The following is a 15015-nucleotide window of genomic DNA, read 5'->3' as shown; positions in this document are numbered from 1 at the left end:
CTGTAGACGGTAATGTCACCCCCAATTTCGGCAAATTATGCATTCACGTCATACCACAAATACATCAAAAACTCGCAAATAATAATCTGGGGCCGTCAGCGATCCTGTGACGAGTAAATCTTGGTAATTTTGATATATAAGTCGCACCTGACTATAAGTCGCAGGACCAGCCAAGGTATGAAAAAAAGTGCGACTTATAGTCCGGAAAATACGGTATATAGCCTTGGTAAGCTTGAGACTTTTTTTCAAAAACATTACAAAAATCTTACCGACCCCATACTTTTAAAAGGTAGTATACATGAATATCAGTCACATGACCTCTTACGTCATCCGCTCTTTTTCCAGTTGACTGCCGCCATCTTGAGTACCTACCGAGTACTGTCTACAATACTGACGGCATTAGCTAGGAAGCAGATTTTCTCTGTTTGTTTCACTTTATACAAAACAAACTTTGTTTATGTAAACCCTGTGTGTATTTGACAGTATTCGCGCAATAAGACTAGAAAGATAACTTAGTTCAGTAACCTGTCGCTGTTGTTAGACAGGCTTAGTGCGCGTGCGAAGCGGTGTACGCGCTCCGAAAAGCGCTCGTTAGAACCGCGCATCAACACGTGAATGACTTGTTAGCACATGCAAATAATGAACTTATGTGAACTGCATTGTCCCGTTCCTCTGCATTAACATTTGATGTGAATACACGTCGCGTTGTGGCCTATGCTGAGACGGAGGCGCCAGAACTGCAACTGATAGAATGCACGATACTACGACATTTCTTCAAAAGCAGATGGTGGATATATTTTAAACCACGATCATAAATCGTGATATCGCACACCCCTAAGCTAGCGTAAGATCATTATCATTTACATCCACTCACCACAGACAACATGAACACTGCACAGAGAGTTTGCACACACAAACCACTGTTATAACATAAAAGCAAGCAGCTGCGTGCATGGTTGGGCATGATATGATTGAAGGATTTTGACTGAATGCGCGCAAAGTGCGCTCCTTAATAATTCCTAAAAATCTGACATCAGTTAATCGCGATCTCACATCTCTGTTAATATAAATTAAGCTGACTGCACAATGAATCTCTCATAATATATACACTTTGTTTGTTACAATTAGAGGATTTGTCAGCATACAGAGCTCTGAACAAAAAGTCCGTTTTGAGCATAGAGGTTTTGAGCAGTGAGGGGAGTCTATTTTAAATGCTTCTGATTGGCCTTTGCGTTGAAGAAATCAACACGTATGTCTGTGATTGGCTACATCGCTCAACGCTGCAAACGTGTTTTAAAAGGAAACTCTGGCCTGTAAATCGTTTCTATTTTGTTTTAGTTCTTGTTGCTTTTCTGCAAAAATGTATTAGTTTTTAAATGTTTTATTCATAGATATTTCTAGTTTGCGGGAGTCCCGCGAATCGTTTTATTCTCCCTGCAACGCGCACACACAGAGAGAGTGCATTGTCGCTCGCACTCGGCCATCAAATCTAGTCCCGCGCCGCACTCTTTTGCATTGGGAGTGCACGTCTCTTGATCAAGGGCCCGGCCCGAGGATAGTGACGGGAAATATCGGCCCGCAAGTTCGGGCTCGGCCAGAGAATAAGCTCTAGTTCCTTTGCGACTGACATATCGATCTTGCCGAATCAGGTACTCAAGATGGCGGAAGACAAGTTTTAGAATTGAGTGACGTCAGTGAGGAGACGTTGGTGACATCATCTGATATTCATGTATAATCATCCTTATTCAAAACCCCCAAATATATCATTACATTTAAAAAAACAACAACGTATGTTTAAATAAATAAATAAATAAAACAGTTCCCTTATTTTCTACACATTTCCACCAACGTGAATCAAGTAACAATGTATTTGTGTCTATGCTGCTGCGGGGCTTAAAAAGCTGAAATCCCAAAAGGCCGTCGGGGGTGTTAATAGACTCCTGTATGTAGAGCATTTCTTCATAAACAGGTTGAATCCTGCATACCATTTTCAATTAAAACAGACTGCAATGAACTCCAAATTGAGACGTGTTTAATCAACACCTTTTGATGTGTTTGTGCGCGTGCGTTTAAACTGAATTAGAAGGCGTGAGATGAGGAGATGATAGTGGTCGTGTTCAGCATGTTGAAGGTGAGAGGAATCAGATGGTGTGAAGGAGGCAGATAACGAGATCAAAGGGAAGTGCAGAAAATAAATAAAGGAGGTCTCATCTCCAGACACCGCCCTCTCCTAGCCGACAGAGTCTTAGTTTAACAAATAACCATTTATCTCATCTGTTCAGACTCTTTTTGAAATGGTTATAATCTACAGTAGGCCTGCAGACAGTAAAAGTAGAGAAAAATAATGTTTGCAAAAACAAAAAAGCTTGAACAAATCTATGAATCAAAGATAAAACCATCACTTTAATATTATTTCATTCACTAGATTGACTTCAGACTAAACAATGCATTAGTGTTGTTGTATTTGCTGATATTAGGGCAGTTTAGTTAATTCATCAATATTAATAATCTCATGAAAAGTTTCTGTCCATCCAATTACGGTGACAGTATCAAACTTGAAGTTAAATTAATACTAAATAAAATAAGAAATCACTCTAAGTAAAATAATTTTTTTTTATAGTTATAGACAGTTATAAATATCAGTATTTCACAAAATTTTTACTTTCTTAAAAATGTATCTACTCTACATGGACTTTGTGAACAATATGAATATGTGAATTTCTATTTTTGTTTATTTTTATTTGAAAACTCATTGAAACAAACCATTTAAATTGGCCAATTTGCTAAAAGCAGTAAAAGTAATAGTGCAGCTACTTTATTCTTTTAGTTTTGGTAGTAATCATAATTAGCCTTTCATAAAAACATCTGGGGCCGTATTCACAAAACATCTTAAGGCTACAACTAGCTCCTAATTTGCTGATTTAGAAGAAGCTCATCAAAATAATGGGAGTGTCTCCTAATTGTGGGACTCTTGCTCTAAGAGCATTGCACGGCATTGACGCAGTAGGGCCTTGGGTGCTGAGCCTTTTCTTCATAAATGCAATAAATGCACTGATAGCCTTGTGGGCAGCTCATGTGCCCCAAGTTCGAGTTCCTGCTCGTGGACCTTTCCCGATCCCGTCCACCCCCTCCCTCCCTCCCTCCCCTGAATAAACAAATAAGACAAATACATAAATTCCATTAGCCAATCACTAAGGGCAGTCAGTAAGTGGGTTGACATCATCCATAGCAATGAGGTCAAGGGCAGGCTTTCTCTTAGGTTAAGATTTCTCTCTATTCCTTAGTAAAAGTTGGTCTCTGCAGCTTTGTGAATAGGTTTTAAGAGAAAACTCTTACCTAAATCTTTTTACTGCTATTAAGGAGAACTCATAGTTGTAAGATAAAATGTTTTGAGAATACGGCCCCAGAAGTCTATTCTCATTTAGTGAGATAAATGTGTGTGTCTGCACCGTCTGTAACCAGATAATTTCCCTCTCACATTCCTCTTCCGTTCACCCTTGGGCAAATGAGACCAGATTTTCCTATAAAAGCTTGTACACAGCCTTGGAAGACAATGTCGCCAAGATATAAACGATCAAAATGCGTGGAGAAGCATCAAAAATGGACACACAGTCCTCCGGGTGTGCTGACAAGAGAAGTTTAACAGCCGTGATGGAACGTTTCTTTGATGTCCCTCCAACTAGTGTAGTTTTTACAATTGAGATCATAAGAAGCAAGTAAGTTACGGGTGGGCAGCAGCTGGATCAAAATGAGTGTGTGTGTGTGTGTGTGTGTGTGTGTGTGTGTGTGTGTGCGTGCGTGCGTGCGTGCGTGCGTGCGTGCGTGCGTGCTTGCTTGCGTGCTTGCGTGCTTGCGTGCTTGCGTGCTTGCGTGCGTGCGTTCGTGCGTGCGTGCGTGTGTGTATTCCCTACGTTATGGGGATCGAATGTAATATAATTTGTTCAATCTCTTATGGTCATAAACTTTTTTTTTCCTTTGAACACCTTTAAAATATAAACATTAAATATAAATAGAAATAAATGTTTTATTTTAACTTTGGCATCTACTTGGGCATTCTAGAAGAAAGTTCTGTTTATTTGTCTTTGTCTATTCAGCATTAAGACCCAGGACACTGAAGTTTTGTGAGGGATCCATTTGATTAATGCTCATATTTGGTGACTAAATACACGACAGTTTTCGGAGGTGAACACAGAAACATGTGTCAGCTTTGAAAAATAAGAGCCTGATTCTCTGTTATACACATTATTGGCCAATTTATTTGAATATTCACATGTTAAACCAGCTGGAATTCAGGACTCTGGAATGATACACAGTCACCAGCGTAATAGTCACGACATTGTTACATTAAAACACTCCACTTTACCAACCTCAGATGAACTTCTGCTTTTTTCCCCCCCTCCAAAACATGTGTGGTCCTGGTATTCTACTCTACTCATAAAATGGGTTTACATCTAACCAAATATATTGGTCAGCGCAATTAAACACAATAAAGATAATTGCAAAATTGTGTTTCAAAGAAATCGAAGGAAAATGTGTAAAAAGTTTTTTTTTCATCCAGTGGAGGTTCAGGATCACGAGAGATGAAGAAATTATAAAGAGTAACAGATTTAACAGCAGAAAAAACATGCAGATGGAAAGCTCACTTTTAATCTAAATTTAACAAAATGCATTATAACTTCCATATTTTGTTTTACCATTAAACACACAAAATAGTACATGATATACTGTATAACATATTTATTTAAGTATTAAAAAAAGATGAGGGAAATGCAACTTTTAACATCTACTTAAAAGCTAGTCTGTATTTCTTCTCTTGTTCTCTTCATCAGAACTTAAATTGTTTGTACCAGAAGCTCAGCAATATGAAACAGATGGCACTATTAGAGCATTATCATATTTCTAAATGAAAATGAAGAGTGGGGTTATTGGAGGGGATCAGTCTGGCTTTGGCTGAGTTAGAGCTGTTGATTAGAGTGATAACAGGACAGAGAATAGAGTGGAGCTTGCAAAGTAAACCGCAAGCCTGTGCCAGAATGTTTTTGCTGTGCTGTGAAACCCCATTCCCAATTTTGGGCAATTTATATTGTATTTATTTCTCTATTTTGCATTCTACTGGTGTCCAACAACCCTAAGAATGAAACATTATGTCAAACACTTCATTCTGAGCCTGCCAAAAATACAGTACAATGTCCTTATTGTGTCTCCATTCATATTTTAAGCAGACACATTTCTTGATTAAATAATCAAAATTGCTTATTACTCTTATTGTATATATATATATATATATATATATATATATATATATATATATATATATGTGTGTGTGTGTGTGTGTGTATATATATGTATGTGTGTCAGTGGCGGGCCATGCATTTCACACCTAGGCTTTCATTGAATTAATTACTTTTAATAGTGTGGCCACGCACAGACTCTATGATTGTTGTGAAATTGCTGTTTTTATGTTGCACCGGTAGTTTTAGGGTTAATGCGGTGAGTTCGGAAAAGGCCGGTAGAGATCCAGCGAGTGAGTTCGGCTTGTGCGTTAGTGTAGCTAATGTTACAGTGATTCTTGCGTTCCGATTATAAGTTCAGAAATGGAGCCTCCTTTGTCTTGTCCTTCAAGGGTTACAATAGTCCCTTGTCAGACGTTACAATAGTTTGAATGTTTGAAAAAAACATTAGATCATAAACTGACAAGAAAAATTAAGAAGAAAATCCTATTCACCACGGAAAAAAACGGGGGCAAAAAAAAACATTATACTCACCAAAACTACTAATTATGTTTTACACAAAATCAATCCTAATTTCTTTCCTCAAAAAGACTTTGATTACTCTGGTGTACAGGTTATCTGTGCGTTTCAGTCCCAACAACCTTTTCTATCGCCATCGAATAGAACAGATCGCATAGAGTTCCGTGACTATGCATTAAGCTGGATGAGGCTGAATAAGGGATTTTCTCCTGTAGTATTGAACCTGCTGGGGGTCGAGGAGGGAAAGAAACATTAATTTGTGGGTTGAAAAACTATTAAATCTACAGGAATGTATTTTAGTTTCTGCAGTTCGCTACAGATGCGGTGAGCTAGCTCAGCCTCAGACTACCAGCAATAGTACGCGCTCTGACCACCCAATCAAAGCACATGAAAATGCTGACATTATTGTACGCCTGCTAGATGGCCCTGGTGCAGTCAAATCGAAATCTGATTGGCTGATTAAATCTGACTAATTATCTGATTGGTTAAAGCAACGGTTTCATTTCCATTCATTTTAAGCTACAGGCGCCCGCACTGTCTATTCTGAAGGCCTCAAGGCAGATTTATTTTACCCTGGCAACACATGATGGCTGAAATATAATTGGACAAAAGCGCTAATATAATATACAATAATGGAAGCAGCGCAACCAAGAGAAAAGCTGTGAGATTAAGAGAATGGACTATTGGGAATAATTTAATACTCATTCATGGAAAAAAATATATTAAAGTGCAAGTCAGTGATTCTGTGTTTATTGCAGCAGAGAAGGCCTTGCTGGCCCTGACGGCCCACCACTGATGTGTGTATATTTGAAGGATCGTGTGAAGTAACGGATGCTAATCACAGCTTTGCGCTAACAGTAATAAATTATAATTTAAAATATATTAAAATCTTACAGAACCCAAACTTTATAGATTATTCTCAGAGCCATGTGTTCTGCAGTTGTATCACTGCATTCAGATCACAATTAAGTGGCATTTACTTTGGGCAAGCAACACAACTGACAACAAACAACAGCTGGCTCGAATAAAAGCCAAAAGTAAACAAACAACATTTGTCTTCTTTAGCAACTTTACAGCTACTCGCATGCTGGATTTCTCATAAGAACTTTGCTACTGCTGGTGATCATGCTGCGATTGAATTGCGTTAAAATTCTCTTCATAATGAACGGATTTGGATTAATGTCAGCCTTTGAGAGATAGCACATCTAAATGTCAGAGCCAAATTACCTGTTGCTAACAGATGTGTGCTCTACACAACTGCCCGAAGTGAGCAAAAATGTTTGTCGTTGACTTTGCTGTAATAAAGAATATGAATCTCGATCGAAATAAATCTTGATATAAATCAAAATCTTTGCTTTTGAATCCGTTTAAAAGAAAATCAGATCAAAGTGTTGCTATGCAGTTGCTAGCATTAGTGGCTCTGGGTGTGCCTATGTGCCTTTGCAAACACCACGATATTTTTTGCTTAAAGGAGGAGGAGGATGTGAAGGACATCGTTTATGGTGAGACCTGCAGGTCAGACCTTTCGGTGTGTGTAAGGTTGTTAGTGATACGGCTGTTTGTAGTAGCCAGTGTATTTTCTTGCCTGTGCAACATCTCAGCAGACTCCAAACACCTAAAAAAGAAAAACTGTATGTGAAGGCCAGTGGCAGAGCTGGAGTCCAGTAATGAACAATTATCAACATCCACTCCACAGCCTCATTGCACCTTTAGCCCTCAGCACAACAGGACACACATCACACATAATGATAGCATCAGAAAGGAAGTATCCCCTACAGCGGAGAAACACTATCTGCTGCAGACAGCCATTCATCCATACATCAATCATCTGTCTATTGGTATATACTTCTATTGTCTATCTATCTGACTATTGTCTGTCTGTCTATCTATCTATCTATCTATCTATCTATCTATCTATCTATCTATCTATCTATCTATCTATCTATCTATCTATCTATCTATCTATCTGACTGACTGTCTCTCTCTGTCTATCCATCCATCCATCCATCTTTTGTCTGTCTAACCATCTGTAATCCATCCATCCATCACTTTATTGCTCTATGTGCAATTTCTTTTATCCTTTATGATTGTTACTTGTCAGATTGTGTTATATGACCCCAGTGACATCTTGGGTAAAAGCCAAGGCAGACACTAACATTCTTTTATTTCAGACAGAACAATATACATCTTCACAGAGACTTTGGTCATGATTGACTGATTCTGCGTTTTATCAATCGCGTCAAATTGTGACATTCTCATTGACATGCAAAATTGAAATGGTACAGCAAAAAACACAAAAAAGCCCTTGCATTAATTTGAAAGACTGGAGTCTGTCGTGGCTGATGAAAGAGGGAATTTTTGCTCGTTGTTTAGAGTGAACTCAAAGTAATTACAATCATAACAAACAGAATGAGATATTAACAAATTGTTAGTTGCATATCATATAGACAATTATACATAAACATTTTCAAATTGTCACACACATAGACACCAACATCCTCAATTGCTGTTTTCCTATTGATTTTTCACTAGACAGCCATCCAATAAGAATACGCACTGCAGGAATACAGCCCACAATTAAAGGTGCTCTCTAAGCGATGGCACGCGTTTTTTAGGCCAAACATTTCTTGTCACATACAGCAAACATCTCCTCACCTTCCGCTAGCTGCCTGTCCCTTGAACACACTGTAAAAAACCGTGGTTTCTGCAGACACCCCAGGCTCCACAAACGGCAACAAAAACAAACTGGGCTAACCCGCACCACGAAACATAACAAACTGTTCCAGCCAATTACCGACAAGAAGGATTTGGGGGGTTAGTGCACGGATGAGGAGGAGGAAGGGTCCAGCTAGCCTCCGTTTTTTTTGACAATACTTTAAACGTCGACAAGAAGTGATGTCACCCGACATCGCTTAGAGCACCTTTAATTTTATAATGCCTGAATTTATATCACACAACAAAATGTTGGTAAAAATAAAAAACATACAGAGTTCACTAACTTAGTATAAAAAAGGTTCATTTCTCCATCAAACAGGGCCTGACTGCTCTAGAAATCCAAACTCCTATCAGTAATGTAACTCAGAAACTTTGGAAAACAGACTTCACCATCAAGACGACACGACGAGAAAATAATGGGCACTAATCTTCCCCAGCCGCCCTCTGCCCTCCCACACTCCCATTCTCTTTTTCATCAAGTCCCCACTCATTCTCTCGCTCTGACTGTTTTTACGAGGTGCAACCATTCTCAGTTTTACAGTAATGGTGGGGCTCATTATCCCTCTATTTCATAATCCCTGCATGTGTGACACTCTCGTTTTGGATGTGTGACTCTCTCGCTGAGGTGCTTTTTAAAGACATGCCACCCTTACCAAAGGCTCTGGAAATAAGATGTTTTGGTCATTAACTTTTGTTCCTTGACTGGGTGAGCCATTTACAAGAGAATGCCAGAACCTCACCATATCCTCATCATAAAAAAAAAAAAATCTCTAAAATGCCGAAATGTGACAAGGAAAATAAATAAACGAATAAAGAAATGGATAGTGAGATAATTAGAGAAATTTTTGAGCCAAATTATCTGATGTCAAAGTGTTTATAAGTGCGTGTGTGTGTGTGTGTGTGTGTGTGTGTGTGTGTGTGTGTGTGTGTGTGTGTGTGTGTGTGTGTGTGTGTGTGTGTGTGTGTGTGTGTGTGTGCTGCAGTCAGAAAAATTGTTGAAAGGCCTTGTCTTCTTTTTTAATTAAGAGTTTCCTTTGAGACAAACAAGAATTGTGTCGTGCAAAAAAAAAAATAATAATAATAATTAACGCAATATTCACTGCATTACATTGGCAAATAAGAAATAAAGGGATAAAAATAAATGGAACTGTGGAATATGACTACATTAGGTCTTGTAGTACTTACCCGTATGGGTTAGATGGGATTACTTTCACAATTGATGGTTGAGTAATGCTGGCCATTAAAAATGTTAAACCGAAAGCCACAGCAGGGTAAGGTTACACATTATTCCTGGTGCATTGTGGATAACTTGGCCATCCTTTAGGATTTGGGTGAGAAATCATTGCATCAGGGCATTATGTGCAGTTGTGAACCCTGTAATTTAGAGACTCTGATTGTATGTGTAAGTGTGTAGTAGTGTGTACACCGTAAAGTGCATATACAACAACATTTTAAAAGCTAAACATTTCTTAAACTGTTTGATAGACATGATTTTAAAGCAACACTATGTCGTTTTTGCGTTTTTTGCTCTCGGGGTCCCCCTACAGTTGGGAAACAGTATTGTGTTCTACTACTGTCGTAAAATCTGTCATGGTTACACCAGCCGATACACGTGTGCATTTGTTGACAAGCCGATACTGTCTTGAGTTCTCGCGGGCAGACTGCCAGCATTGCCCGTGAAATGTCTTCATCCCAGGTACATTGGCATATATTTCAGCATGTCATATGAATATAATTTCATGGGTTTTATTTTTTTCAAACGTCAAAAGATCGCGTAGCTCACATTTACAAGACAGCGTCATTATAGTAGCCTATTGTCTACTGTTTTACATAACGGATATGCTAATTCAATTCAATGTTTGTGTGGTAGGTAATAGCCTTATATCGTCAATATTATAATATCAAGCTACCATAGATGAATCTGCAAATTTGAAAATCGATTTGCATTATAGCCAGAGGCAAGACACTTTCACCAGAAAAATAAATACACAAACATATCAGCCTGCAGACATTAGGATAGTTATCCTGAAAGATTATTTATTATAACCATCGTAAACTAGCATGTTAGTGTAGCTACCAGATTGATAATTAGCTACTCTACTAGCATTACTTGATTCGTGAAGATAAATGGAGGACCAGATAGATTCCGTAACATGGCCAGGCCATGTTATTCAGCCTTTTACATTTCGTGTGGTAGTCAGCTCCCTGACTCCCTGATTTATTTATAAATGTATAAACACTTTATAGATGACTGACTGCTGCGCTTGTGACAGGGTGCATGTTACTGACAGAATGAGCAGAGAGAGAGAGAGAGAGCAGGTCGCGCGCGCGCACACTCTCACCGTCTTCAAACTGACTTGCTCTCCCTCGAATAGTGATCCTCATCCGGTCTTTTAATTTGTCACTCTCCCTTTTTCTTCTTTTAGTCTCCTCTGACAAAACCTTTGCCTTCTTCCTTTTAGTTGTTGCTTCGGTCATGACAACAACATACAGACGGGTATCAAACGCTAGTTGGGCTCTCACGTCAGAATCTGAGGAAGTGGGGGAAGTGACGTTTGCCGTAAAGCAGTCGAATTTTGTAGTTTTTTTTGTGCTCGGGTTCCTACCCGAAACCCGAAGTTACATAGTGCCAGTAAAAGCGATACAGACACTGTCAGGCTATGGCAGGCGTGTCATTCAACCTATTGTAAGTCGATGTACCATCACAAGGGTCTTGGAAATATATAATGAAGGTTGAAAAACTATAGTGTTACTTTAAACCAATAAAAAAAGAAATCTGATTTTAAATCATTTTATTTTTATAGATAATTTATAATATATGTATTCTAATCTGCTATATATTTACTATATTTTTGATATATTATTACTATATTATTGCTATATTTTTACATGCTAAAAGTGCAGGCATATGTATTGGATATGACGTGCAGTGTGAGCTCCAGTGCGCACTCGTCTTCAGATGACCGTAAAGACATTATTTTGGACCACTGCCGGGATAATTACTGAACGCATTTGTGTTGGAATTGATTCATTGACGGTCGATAAGCTTAATTGATTAAATTATTAACATTCCCAGTCGTTTTCAATTCAAGTGCTACCATTAGTAATTACTACCAAGTGTAAACCATTAGTGGAGGTCAATTACAATTTTGATTATTTTACAATTAATCTGTTTTATAGATTGGGAAGAATACGTCAGCCAAAGAAATTGAAAAGGCAGGGCAGATATTATACTGTACGTGAAGCCACATAAGGGACATTACATTGTGATATGTCATACAATGAATAACACAGCTATTGCATGCTATACTTCAAAATGTCTTCAGAAATGTAAAAAAAAAAAAAAATCCAATCCTATCCATTAACATCTCTTCCGTGACTGGCAAAAGCAGCAATATTTTTTGTATTTTATTTTTTTGCATAAAATGTTATAAAAATGCAGAACATTTTTATTTCCAATATGCTAAATGGAATCTACATTGTAATGAGATCATGTCACAAACAGTCAGGTCATGTGATAATAATGTAGCATGCTTACTGTAGTAGAATAATGCCTATTGTTTCACTGTAGTAAGCTTGCATTTTATTCTGTACATAGCCTTAAGCATGGAGAATATTTTGATACATTTTTTGATTGATTTGACAATTAAGCTGCTACTAATCCAACACTCAGCAGCATCAGGAAGAGCTAATGTCTCTTGCTCTACGGCATTTTCATACATACCTGCTAACACTATTCATATTTCTTCCTAGTTATGATAATTAAGACAACTATAGCTACTGGTAAATTAATAGTCTCAACTTTAATTCCAATTTGTATGACAACAATACACGTTACAAAAGCATAAACAATTCCTTATGCACAACAGACTGTGAATCCACATAAGATTAACTAAATGTTTGAACAGCAGTATTTCTGCATTGAGGATTATTGTTATTGTTTCTTTAATAGTCCATTTGTTTGGTTTTTGATCAACAACACTTGCATAATGTTGATTACATCTAATCATAAAATAAACAAATAAATATGCATGAATATTTATCAATAAAAATAATATTAAAGGACAGTAAATGTATTATATATTACATATATTATATAATAACATGTTGTGCATGTTATAATCCCTGGTATATAGTTTTAATCCCTGGTATATTAACACAGCTGTCACACTGTACTGATGAATGATTATTGTTCCTCCTCTGACCACTGCTATTGTTTAACAAGAGTCTTTTAAACCCAGAGCTGTTCTGAGGATAGTCATACAAGCTCCAAAAGTCTCAGCTGTGGAACATATTTCCACCCACTGTGGCTAAAGAGAAATTACTGCACTGACACTCCCATGGATTAAAACAAAAACACAGTGGGTCACTCCTCATCCTTTCCTAATGAGTCTCTGAAGAAACCTGTTTATCTCGGAAGTTTCCATAAAAAAATAAATCAAAGACATCATTCAGTCAAGCACGTTGCCAAACAAGCATCACATGACATGCACACCGGATAAACATCAACCTGCTTTGACCGGTGTGTTTGCCATGACACACATGACAGCACATATATTTAAGGACATTATCATCATTCCCTTGAACCCATCAAAGCAATTCCTTCCAGCCTCAGGATAAAGCCCTGCTGGTTCTGTCTTGATTCCTTTGAACTCAATTTAAAAGTAAATATGCTTTTCTCCAGCTGCGTGTCAAAGCATCAGACGCTCTGTAACGGTACACTCACATACTTCGCAGTACACCTCAGCAGCTTCTCTACACATTACAGCTAGTGTGTGTATTCAGGAGAAAGAAAAAAGTGTGTGTGTGTGTGTGTGTGTGTGTGTTTGTGTGTGTGTGAGAGAGAGAGAGAGAGAGAGAGAGAGAGAGAGAGAGAGAGAGAGAGAGAGAGAGAGAGAGAGAGAGAGAGAGAGAGAGAGAGAGAGAGAGAGAGAGAGAGAGAGAGAGAGAGAGAGAGAGAGAGAACGGAATGCAGAGAAAAAGCTGCATCAAAATGAGCTCCTCAATATTTTCATCAACTTGGACCTAAAGAGTGGGACATTTCTGAAAAAAAAAGTCCACAGAGGACTCTAAAGAAGAGGTACATTTAATAATCTGCAAAACAGAAGATATAAGTGAAAGAAGTGAATATCTTGATTTTAATTTTAAATCAAAACAACTAGCTAAACTGTAAACTAGGGAGCTATCAACTGTTTCAGCTTGTTGTCATCAGCTGACTGGGATGCTGACTGCCTAAGAAACTAAATAAACTGAGCTAAACAATAACAGAAGAGATAACAGAAGAGATATTTAACAAAGACAAAGAAGACATTAAGAAAGAACAAGAAATAACTGTTTTGAAGTCTTGTAAACAACAAAGTAGCCTAGCCACCTGTTTGGAGTAAACAAGTGGTCACCATGGAAACGGGTCAGAAGGCATTTTAGCACAGCAAAGCTCCCAGCAGAGAGGTTGAATACCCTGTCAGCAGTTGTAAAAAAATGTAAAAGTGCAGCAGTTAGGGAGAAACACAAGGAGAAGACACTACGGGAAAACCCAGAGATCCTCTTCACTGACTATGCCCAACAAAAGAATGGAAGAAAGAAAAACAATCTCATATTCTTCACTGATTCCATCTACATCTGGAAAGATACTGTGTCAAACAACTACCCATATGTATCCAGTGAAGGCATCGGCTCAGGGGGCAGATTAAAGATCTGCAAAGATGAACACCTGGACAAGGAGGACCCCCTTCTCACCATCACATACTACACCAAAGGAAATGTCATTGTCCAGGGGAATGAAGCCAACCTGGAGTCCTTTGAAGATGCATTCTCTCTGTTAAAAACAAAGCTTCAGCAGGCAGGTCCAACACCTGACAGAGCAACTCTCAGAAATCCTGACAACTACAGAGACACAGACTCTCCCTGCCAGTGTCCCAAAGCCTTGTTTTGTCTCTGTTTCTACATCTCTGCTCTACACCCAGTCCAAAAACACCCTGGCAGTTCCTTCTACACCTACACTGCCAGCTGCCAACAACCAGCTCTGCCCATCACAGCCTGCCTCCACTCAGCCTGAAGAACAAGCCCCACAAGTGGTCCTACTGGTTGACTCAAATGGGAAATTCCTGGACAAAAACAAGCTTTTTCCTGGTAAGAAAGTGCTTTCTAAACGCTGCAGCACCACAGGCCAGGCAATGAAGCTGTTAAAAAAGGAGACCCTCAGGAGCCCTCAATGCCTGGTGATCCACACAGGAACAAATTATCTGCACAGCCTCCGAAAAGGCACTGCTAAGGCAGTGAAGAAGATGGCAGAGCAGGCCAGTAAGGAATTTCCTGACACCCGCATTGTGATCTCCACCCTAATGCCTAGGACAGACATCCCCCCTCATGCAATCCATGACATTAATATGGAGATCAGAAGAGGATGTGCCACCTTACCCAATGTCCACCTGGCCCTCCACCCAACCATTTGCATCTGGGACCTCTATGATGGACTCCATCTCCACAAAGAGAAGGTGAAGATCTTTGCAAAGACCCTCAAAGACACGGCCCTAGGACGCAGTCCTTCTAC

Source organism: Siphateles boraxobius, unplaced genomic scaffold (assembly GCF_051911475.1).
Source record: "Siphateles boraxobius isolate OS27281-9 unplaced genomic scaffold, OSU_SipBor_1 7, whole genome shotgun sequence".
NCBI lineage: Eukaryota > Metazoa > Chordata > Actinopteri > Cypriniformes > Leuciscidae > Siphateles > Siphateles boraxobius.
This window is presented reverse-complemented; position numbering follows the sequence as displayed.